The sequence below is a fragment of the Arvicola amphibius genome, chromosome 4 (assembly GCF_903992535.2).
Source record: "Arvicola amphibius chromosome 4, mArvAmp1.2, whole genome shotgun sequence".
NCBI classification, from domain to species: domain Eukaryota; kingdom Metazoa; phylum Chordata; class Mammalia; order Rodentia; family Cricetidae; genus Arvicola; species Arvicola amphibius.
The window spans coordinates 66,703,989-66,715,492 of NC_052050.1; positions in this window are offsets into that span (position 1 = coordinate 66,703,989).

Here is an 11,504-nt window from a genome sequence, read left to right on the forward strand (position 1 = left end):
CCCTTTGTCTTCCTCAGAAGCCATTGATAAACAGCAGCTACATTTCCTTAGACCCATATGTGTATATATAGGTGTCCTTCCACTGAAATGCTGCCAAACAAGACAAGCTTGGATCTACTGTGAGTTGCCTCTGAGACTATGCACCTGTGTGTGTCCCTGGCTTTTGTATTTTGTGGGTCAGAAAGTCATTGTGCCCCGATGAAGGTAACTACCATGGCTCTCCAGAAAAGTCACACGGCCATCTGTGCTGAGATTCAGCAAGAACTGTCTGAGGACAAGAAGACCTACCACGTTAAGTCTGACTTTCCATCCATCCCCACACACTCACGCCTGTGACCCTTCGTGGTCCACTGCTCTTGCTTGCAGGGCTATTGAAGTAGACCCCAGAACAGCAGTGAGGTCAGAGGCATCTGCCATCTTTGGCCTTTATGACCACAGCCACATGGGGAGAGAGGAATCGGCTCAGTCAGCAAACAGGGTGGAGATAAGAATGAGAAATGCTGAGGATTTGAGAACCTAACCTCAGGCTCAGTCAATAAATGAGCCGGTGGCCACATGCTTAGCTTTGCCAGGCTTCCCATCCACCAGCAGACCTAAGAGGAGATGAAGGTGTCCATTGCCTCCACTGCGTAGCCTGCAGGATCCACAAGTCTCCTGTAAGGTCTTCGGTCCAGGGCTCCATCAGACCAGGGTGAGCAGGGTATCTGCTCGTATTCTGCTGGGCAGGCCCACCACCCCAGGGCTTCTATCCCTGTTTCTGGAACTCTGCTATGGGAACTTTACAAAAGACTTCACCGCTGCTCTGAAGAAGCTGTCTGAGAGCTATGACAAGCAGGACACACACATAGCAAAGATTTATAAGGACATGAAACTCCTCACAGAAATCTGCACAAAGCTGGAAAGAAGCTGCTGCTTGCTTTTAGGGGAACCTGAGACTCCACTTGCTTGCAGTGGAGCCTGGAGTCTGGTGAGGCAGAGGTCTTTGTCTGAACACTACTTGCCTCATCCAAAGTGGGGGAGGGGTTCATGCCTCACTGTTATTCTTTGGGATCATCTCAAAGCCAAAAGAACTCTCCTCGTTGATAGAGTATTGGAAATGGGGAGTAGAAAATTGTACAGGGCTGAGGGAGGTCAATTCAAGGGTACTTCTGGGGGCCTCAGCCTGTGTCCTACCCAGGGTCCATGTGGGACAGATCTGAGACAAGTCAAATAGGTTGATCACTGACTCAGCTGGAAAAAGGAAAACTAAGCCTGTTCCAGGTGACCTGGGGGCCTCTTCTGGGCTGGAGTCCCTTGAGGAGTCTACAGTGTGAGGAGACTGGAGTTTGGGTGAGCACGTGGAGACCCGACTGAGTTGTGCTCTCTCTGCCTTCCGCTTGCACGCTGCCCGGCACTCCCATTTGTCACTCTTGCGACCTTCTCTGGGACAGCAACGGGACCTGCCTCTCAGTCTTTGCTTCCTTCCCGCAGCTCTGTATGGTCCTCAGACTCTAGATCTCGGCGTCACGGGTGGTCCCATACTTTCCCTCAGACGGTGGGCTGGGGGTCTCCCTGAGTCACTTCCTAGGAGAAGGAGCTTACCAGGCGCCGTGACTGGGAAGACAAGTTTCCTTTGCTTTTTTGTTTGTTTGTTTCTGGGAAGAAGATGACTTTAACCATGTGTTACTTCAGCCTTCAGATCTACCAGAGGACTGCGCTACTGAGAAAGTGGTTTCTCCAAGTTCAAGGAAGCCTTGAGAAGAGTTGCCATCTCCATAGAAGGAGGGAAATCAAGGGCAGCTTCTGGGGCTCTGTCTTTTCCTGGGGTTGGAGGAGTCTCAGAAATTATTTGCTATGGGCATGGGGAAGGGGAGGGAGTCTGGTGCTGGGCTGGGAGACAAGGCTGTGGGTGGGCCGTAGGGGACTGTACCTGAGACTACACATCTGTAACTTATCTATTAGTGCTCACTGCTTCGATAGAGCCTGAGTGTGAAAAGACTGGAGAGAGCCTTGTCTGGGGCCTCATAGCCTGAGAAGGAGAGGGAGGAAGCATGAAACACTTTCATCATGAAGCACTTGACCTGGAGTCCCCCACACAGGAAGTACTCCTTTGACTACTTCCAGTTCCCTCATCTGATCCTATCCAAATCTGATCTTTTCCCAGAATCCCCTTCTCAGTCCAGTACCTACCCACCTCCAAGACCCAAGCATGAAACACACACACACACACACACACACACACACACACACACACACAGGCTTAAATCACTTCCTCCCTTGTTCTCAACTATAGCTCCTGGGCAGGTCTGCAGATCCACCCCAGAATGCAGCCAGGGGGACACCCAGGCCACCTACTGAAGACTAGGCATAGTGTAGGACTTTCCAGGAAGGATGTCCACAGAGCTCAGGAGTCCTTACACCCCCAACTCTCCCAGCACCAGAAAAGGGTCACCTACCCACTAAGTAAAGCACCTCATCTGGCCTATATGGTTCCTCCCAACACTTCCTGGGTGTCTGGCATGATGACACATCTTTGACCCTTAACACTTGCACCCCCACTCCCACAGCCAGTGTTGCTTAGGTCCTGAACTCCCAAGCTCTGACCCCCACTCTCAGTACTAACCCTCACCCTAATCATTTGAACACTTCATGGGATTGCCTGGGATGACCCCACAATTCAAGTAATTTCCCATAACCCAAAGCCCTGAGACCAGAGCTTCAACAAGCAGAGATGGAAAAGGCTCTTCTTATCCAGAAACGCAATGAGCCATCCGTCATCTCATGACAAATCCTGCCTACTGTCAGGCTGTGCCCAGTTATGCAGGCCACCCACATACCTGCCATCTCTGCCAAAGGACCCCGGGCCACAATTTCTCATCTCCATCTGGAGATATCAGATACCACAGAGGCCAGAGATCAGAAATAAGCCCAGGCAAAGTTGTCTAGCAATCTCAGGACCCAGGGCACAATCCTGTGACTCTAGGTCAGATATCAGGGAGGGGCAGCTGCAGGACCAGGGCCAAGGCTAGTTTCATCTTGGAGAAAAATTTGGTCTGATTATAAAGGTTGTGAGCTCTTGTGTGAGCAGTTTGGGTACTCAGCGTTACTAAGGCCACTCCTTTGTCACCAGTAGTCAAGTCTGTTTAGGGCTGCTGGGACATCCTTCCAGGAGGCCCCATTCCTTCAGGCTTCATTAGTTTCCTATGAATGTTGGTATATGAGCTCCCTGATCTTGAACTCCTGACAAAGCCTGAGGCAGCTGTAATGGAATTGGGAACCTACATCCTTGTCACCTCCACGGCTTGCTATGTGACCTTGGATGAATATCTTAGTCACTTAGCTACAGAGTCCACAAAGTTAGGATGAACCGAAGGCCACACCCCAGCCTGAGTATAAGGGTTTCAACCAACCTGAACTGCTGCAGAGCTTCAGGCTGCTCAGGGGACACTGCTCTGTGGTCAGAGAGGCCAACAGCATTGCAGGCCAACAGAGGAGCAGAAAAGACACAGGCACAGATGTGGTGAACTAGTCCAAGTCTTTAGTCAAGGTCACCAGACAGCTGCCCACAAAGAGGCCCTGCAGTGAGGGTCTCTTGGATTTTCCATGCTCCACAGTTTTCCCTCTAGGTAGGCTCAGCTCTGGAGGTGGTGTGAGGACGTCTGCTGGGGCTGCATGCATCCAGGTACTGCTCCTGAGAGCAGCGGGCCTGAGTCCACAGCTCCCTGTATTTGGGACATGGTGTGGGGATGTCTGCTGTGGCTGCTGTGTCCAGTGACTGCTCCTGAGAGCAGCCGGCCTGAGTCCACAACTGCCTGCACTTGGGTTTAAGAAGACATTGCTCTAGTGAAAAGCTGGAGTTCTGGGATAGATACTCAGTTCACAAAACATAGCCTTGACCTGACATTGTCTGGATCAAGCCCTGAGCACAGGGACCAGGACAAAATTGTAGCTTCTGTAGGCAGCACCCAAGAGTAGGCTTGCCTCTGAAGAAACATGTTTGGCTTATCTGAGCCCATCTCGAGTCCAGGAGGGACAGTAGGGCTGTCTGGCTAAGAGACAGACCCATCCATCCACTTATCATGACTTTCTAGAATACAGGACTAGACCCACTCATCCCAGAGGCCTCCTGGGCGTTCTTCCTCACAGTTATCAACAGTACTCTGAGAAACCCATGAAAGCAGCCCTAGGAGCCTTGCTCACGATGGACCTTGAGAACGGGACCATCTCGTAGACAGCCCCATGCAGTCTTTGAACATGATGTGGTCACAGAGAGGTAACACAGGAGGGAAGATTAACCCATAAGAAGGGACTATTTGTCAACGTGACACACCTGGGGAAGTGGAACCTCAACTGAGGAATTGCCTGTGGGCGTATCTTTAGGGTATTTCCTTTATTGCTTGTTGATGTAAAAGGCTCCACCCCAGACAGATGCTATCAACCGCTGGACAGGTTGACCTGGGTTGAATAAAAAGGTAACTGATGGGAGGCAGAGGCAAGTGGATCTCTGTGAGTTTGAGGTCAGCCTGGTCTATAAGAGCTAGTTCCAGGATAGGCTCCGAAGCTACAGAGAAATCCTGTCTCAAACAAACAAACAAAAGGTAATGGAATAAGCCAGTAAGCCATGTTCCCCCATCATCCCTGCTCTAGTTCCTGTCTTGGATTCCTTCAGGGATGGACTGAAACCTGTAAACCCAATAAACTCTTCCCTCTACCGGATTGGTTTTGGCCGTGGTGTTTCTCCCAGCAACAGAAACCCAACTATAGGTGCCAAGCTAACACGGTCACTCGGAGAGGCTGCTGTGAAGGCCCACAATGGTACCCATGCTGAAATGACCCCACAGGGGCTGAGAGGGAGAACTGGGACAAGGTGTGAGGAGAGATGAGAAGAGACTGTCTGGGGAGAGAAGCTACATCGAAGGTTAATGCACAGCATGGATCACCCTCCCCTTGCTTATAGTAAACTTGCATTTTCAACATCCCTGTACAGCATCTGAAAATTCTCCAAATGAATCGTCCAGTCAAGATGCTGAGGGCAAGCTTACAGTAGCTAATGTAGCAGATCTTTTCTAAGGGCTGGGGCAGGGGACAAGATGCCACTCAGCCTGGGCACAGAAGAGTTAGCCGGCTCTTCACCAGTTGGCAGCACCACCCTTGGAGTGCACGAGGAGGTGGAGAACAAGGTGTCATTTGCATCTTCATCCTCCCTATCCCGCAAATCTTAGGGGCTGACAGCCCTCAGGCTGCCCATGTCGCCTGTGGCACAAGGCCCAAAATGCTCTGTACTGGCCCTAGAAACCAGGCATGCTGTGTTTCTGAGCCCTTCTTGTGATTCTTGACTGCCTGCATATAAAGGCGTTTGGTGGCCTGAGTCTGTGACGACAGTGGAGGACGTGGCTGGGGAGATGACTTCGTGGGTGAAGTGCTGGAGGTGCAAGCATGAGGACCAGAGTTCAGATCCCCGGTGCTCACGTAACAGGCTGAGGGTGGTGGTGGGAACCTCATACTCAATCCTGGGAGGCAGAGACAGGAGGATTCTGGGGACTCTTGGCCAGCCAGTCTAGCCAATCAGATAGCTTCATGTTCAATGAGTTACCTGACTCAGAAAAATAAGATGATATCTGATATCAACTTCTGGCCCTTACTTGAGAATGGGCATACACGCGCACACGCGCGCACACACACACAGCTACACACACACACACACACACACACACACACACACACACACACAGTGGAGGCAGGGCCACAGGGACCAAGCACAGACTGCATCCACACAGACTTCTGACCAAGCTACTGGTTTGTATTGAGACACAAGCCAAACGTTATGGATCCAGTATCTCCTGACTTGGAACCTTCCATACTGTTCCAGTGAAGAAATACTGAGTTAATTTTGCTCCCTAGCCTCATATTTCTTATATGTGCAGTGGGGTACAGGTATGAATGGAGGTGCCTCAGCCCCAGCCAGCCCACCCTGACACAGAGATCCAGAAGCTGCAGTGGCTGAGAGAGCCCAGTGCAAGCACAGGGAGCCCACATGCTCATGGCACGCAGGTCGTCTGAATAGCAGAGTGGGCAGTCCCTAGGACAGGGACTTGGCCCAGGGGAGTCTTTGAGCCTATATTCTCTAGAAGCTTCCCACCTTCACGCCCCAGAGAGGTGGGGACTTCCTCAGGATAACATGGGAGGTGAACCAGACAGAATTCTTAGCCTGACCCACAGAAGCCCCCTTCGTGGGCCCTCAAGAGGGCTGCTGGGTGCAGAGCTCGCCTTCACAAAGGGCTGACCAATTTCCCTGCTGTGAAGAGACCCTGAGACCTGAGCTGCCCGGAAAGCTGCAGCTTCAGGGGTATTTTTCACTGTGGTTTGCGACAGGAGGAGTGAGACAGTTTTGCAGTTTCGTGCCGCCGCTGATGTTATCACTGAGCTGACTGGCTCTGTCACCCTGCAATGATTAACTGTGGTCCTTTCCCTTTCCCTCTGCTCGAGGGACGATGAACAGCCCTGGCCCTGCCCTCAGAGCCACCCGGGCTTCATCCCTGGCAAAGCTGGCCTGCTACACACTGCTGTGTATGATGAAGTCTGTAAAATGTGCCCAACTTAGACTTTTCACAAATACTCATATCCATAGAACCAATATCCAGAGAGTAGAGCATTTCCCAACAGACACAAAGTACGTCTGCTATTTTATCATGAAATAGTTTTTGCTGTTCTTGGACTTCATTTGGGCAGATGCCTATGTTCATATTATCTTTTACATCTGTGGTCTTGTTGACATATAGGATTATATTATACAACTATCCCATAATTACCTCAACTTTAATTTCTTTACATTAACTTATTTAGTGTGGGAAGAGTACATGTGTGTCTCACTGTGCACCAATGGTAGTCAGAGACAGTGTGGGGGAGAAGCCTGTTCTTTCCTTTAACTATGTGGGTCCTGGGGACCGAACTCAGGTCTTCAGGCTTGGTGGCAAGCAGGCCGTTTCACCAGGCCAACTATCTCAGAGTTAATTTCTCCACTATACTATTGATGGACAGTTTGTTCCTACCTACGGTTAATAATAAAGTTGCATTGGGCATTCTGTATGTGTTTTGGGAGTCCTTAGTGTTTCTGGTTTTTTGTTTGTTTGTTTGTTTTAATTCTGAGTTTGGTGTGGAACTGTTGGTTGCAAGGTATGAGCGTTAGGTTTAAGAGAAAGCTCTAAACATTTTTCTAAGGGAGGTGTTTATAAACAAGATGTTTATTTATTTATTTATTTATTTTTGGCTAGACACTGCTTATCCTCTTCCAACATTGGGTCTCCTTTCTCTTTTTCAGACCACTTCCCAAGCACCGTTACCATTGCTGGGAAGTTTCCCCTCCCCTGTCCACTCTCTCCCAGCTGTCAACCGTCTGACAATTTCAACTATCAGGAAACAAAACACAAATCCGCTTGAATCCTAACTCCTGTTTCTGGGGTCACAGACCTGCCCTGGGGAGCAAGGCTTGCAGGCCAAAGTGATGTGTGCACAAGGTTTAGAGGCAGGTTAGGTAGTTTATGGTTTGCTAGTACCCATTCCCGCCCCCACCCCCACCCCGGTCTCATGGCTAGGAAGGTGCTACCTTCAATCATACTGTCTCCTTATGGGGAGTCAAAGGGGGTTCATACAGGGTCCCTTGACATGGATACATGTGATTGCCAGGGCCTTTGTGTGACCTTTGTTCATGAGATTCAGGCCTCTGGGAGCCTCCAGGGAACTCAGCCTGCTTCTGTGCTATGTAGAGAGATCAGGCCAAGGGACAGAGCCCCTAGGCGCAGTCCTGCGTTCCTGTTGGGAGGCTGATAGTCACAGTACCCTGTCAGTGCCCTACTGTGTCCTGGTGGACTCACTTCCCTGACCTCTTTTACCTCGGCCTGCTTCTCTCTGTCCTTACGGCTTCTCTCTGACCTGCCTCACGGACATGGATACCTCAGCCATTCCACAGGCTTGCACCTCCCAGTCTCCTCTCCACAGTTGCCACCCATTAATTCACCCCCAAAGTATTTATGGATGTCTAAAGGAAAGCAGGGGCCACGGCAGGCACCGTGGGACTCTCATGCCTGGAGTGTTCACATTTTAGGGGACTGCTACACCGGCTGGGCTGCTGGCCAACTCAGGGTGAGCTCTGACCTGGCACCAGACACTATTCTCCCACTCTGGCCCACTCACTGCTTACCCCCACCCCCAACAAATCTCCTCACATTAATCCTAAGCCTCAGAACACAAGCCAATCAGTTCTGCTCACTGACACCTCTGTCTGCAATGTACCACAGTCAAGTAGATGACACCTGGTTTCCAGCAAGACAAAGTAAGACTCAGGGAGGTGGGGGGATACTACGCTGGGTACCACTTCTTTAACATCCACTCTGGAGCTTGTTTCTGGTCCCAGAGATGCACTGTCACCTGCTTTTCTGGGGATGGGGTGTTTCTGCCCTATCCCTCCGTCCGAGGAGGCCCTTCACCCTCCAGGTTCCAGATACGGCTATTTCCCAGCAGAAGTAAGCTTTTCATTTCCTCTGATTGGAGGAAACATTCACAGATCTTAGGGAAATGAGGCAGAAGAGATAACAGAAAGCTTCTGAGGTTTAGAAAATGCCCTTTGTGGGTTGGTCAGATGGCTCGGCAAGCAAAGGTGCTCGCTACAGAGAATGACAACTTGAAGTCATTTCCCCAAGACCCATGCAGTGGAAGAGGACCACAGATGTCCTCTGACCGCCACACGTCTACTTCAGCATGAGTTGAGAGAGAGAGAAGGGGTGAAGGGGGTGGGGATACATTAAAAAAATTTAAAAGAAAAAAAATGCTCTTTGGGGCAAAGCCTCCCAGGAACTCTGTAAAGGTACTCAAAACACAGACAGGATGCTGTTCTCCATGTGAGAGGTGAGTCAAAAGGATGCCCTGGGCCCGGAGCCCACAGCAGCTAGCTCTTTTCCCACTTAGTGGACTGGGGAACCGCCTCAAAGGGAGCAGCAGGATGGAAAGAAGCCCAGCTCTTTGGCAATCTGTCACACTTCCTCCAGCTCAGAAGCTGGGGCAGCCCCAAGCTCTCCTGGTAGAGATCTTGGCACTCACCCAACCTTTTCCTCTAGCCAGGGAGGGTGAGGTCATGTGCTGGGAGGGGTGGCAAGGGAGACATCAATTGCTACTAGGGTCATAGCTCCAAGTCAGAAATGGCATAGCAACAGGATAATTCACAGTCCCCTTTCTCCTCACACCCTAAGAAGCCCTGACTGCCAGTTCAGGTCCTTCTCCACACTGGCTTCTCTTCAGGCAGTTTCTATTGGTCTTTTTCAAATCCTAAACTGAAGCAGAAGCTCTGTACTACATCAAGGCTTGGGACGGGGCAGGGGATCAACTCTCCCTTGAAGTGCATCCCAACGGATGCAGAAATAAGAGTGAACGACATTTCTGCATGTGCCTGGGCCATAGATAGGTACTCCAAAGACTTCTGTGCCTATGTGCAGTATGGAGAGACAGACAGACACTGGAGCTCCGGGAACAAACAGAAGGACCATGATCTAGGTCTTCTGTCTAGGATCAGTCCCCATGGCGGTAAGGAGCATCTTCCCTTAGAGCTCGTGGGTTAAGGGCCCATAAGTCACAGGGACGCAGACGGATGGACACCAAAAGTCCATGACAGTGAATGAGAAACAGAGAAATGGACAGATAAGATAGATAGACATGATAGACAGCCAGAGCTGGATGGGTCATATGGAGAGACCAGTTGGGAACTTGGGCAGTGATTTATTGAATGACAGAAAAGTAGGCGAGAGAACTTCTAGCATGGAAGATACAGTGGGTGGAAGGCCCCGGAGGAATCACAGCTCCATCGGAAATGACATAGCAACAGGATAACTCACATTCCCCCGTCCTCTCCGCACCCAAGAAATCTCTGCTGGAATGACTTCTAGCCTCTAGATCCTTTCTCCCACTGGGACAGTTTGGGGTCCAGGCACCAGTAGTGGATGGCAGTTCTGTCTCTGAACACAGAAGGTTCAAAGGTTCCCATTTGGACACAGTGATCAGATACACTGAGACTCTTGGGACACCTCTACCCATATTTGCAATACTGCCCTACAAGTGCACACACACACACGCATATACGCATGCACGCTCGCACACACGCATGCATGCATGCACACACATATACACAATAACAAAGAACTCTCTGGGACCCTGGGAAGGAGTGAGATTATTCTGCCTTGAAAAGACCTTCATGTTAAATTCAAGATCCATCTACCTGCCTCAGGTTGGGGTCTCTGGAGACTGGATCCTAAGATGAAGACCAGCATATTTTGGGAAGGAAGGGGAGGTGGCAGAGTAAACAAAGAAGAGCCCAGTCTGCAAGGCAATCATGACAAGTATCTCAGCTGACCCAGAGGAGAATTCCAGAGCTAGCACAGCCTGTCGGTTTCCCTGTGACAAGCTGAGGAAGTTGAGCCTGTGTGTCTTCATGTTGATATGCAGATGGATGTAAGTTGCCCGTGGAAGGAGCCATGACCTCACATGTGGTAATTTTCTTCAGGTCAGGAAATTCCCAAGGAAGAATGATTGCCAGAAACTGTCATCTTCCAATAGAGCTTGTAAACACGGGCAAGCCCTTGACCCTTGAAGGTAATATATCCCAGTATCTACCACAATCTACCCTATAATCTGTTAGGTCCATTCTTTTTCTTTCTTCCTTCCTTCCTTCCTTCCTTTCTTTCTTTCTTTCTTTCTTTCTTTCTTTCTTTCTTTCTTTCTTTCTTCCTTCCTTTTTTCCTTTCTTTCTTTCTTCCTTCCTTTTTTCCTTTCTTTCTTTCTTCCTTCCTTTTTTCCTTTCTTTCTTTCTTCCTTCCTTTTTTCCTTTCTTCCTTTCTTTCTTTCTTCCTTTCTTCCTTCCTTCCTCCTTCCTTCCTTTTTTCCTTTCTTTCTTTTTTCCTTCCTTCCTTCCATCCATTTCTTTCTTGCTCCTTCCTTGCTTTCTTGTTCTTTTAAGAGATAATACTAAAATAAAATAAGATAATTTTATGAGTCACCATGTGGTTGACTGGAAATTGAACTCAGGACCTTTGGAAGAGCAGGCAATGCTCTTAACCTCTGAGCTATCTCTCCAGCCCCAATAAGATAATTTTAAAATGAGATAAAAATCTAATGTATCAAAGATGGGCCAAACAAACAAAGTAAAAGAGCCCAAGGAAAGGCACAAGTATCTGAGGTCCACCCATTCACACACTCAAGAATCCCTTAAAAACAGCAAACTGGAAGCCATAATATGCATGAAGAGAACCTTGTGAAGACCCATGCAGGTGCTATGTATGCTGTTTCAGTCTCTATGAGCTCACATGAACTTTGTTTATGTTGATTTAGAGGGCCTTGCTTTCTTGGTGCCCTCCATGCCCTCTGGCTCTTACACTCTTTCTGCATCCTCTTCCATGGGGTTCCCTGAGCCCTGAGAGCAGGAATTTGATGGAGACATCCCATCAGGACTGAGTGTTCCAGTCCTGTGGGTCTGTGTATTTGCT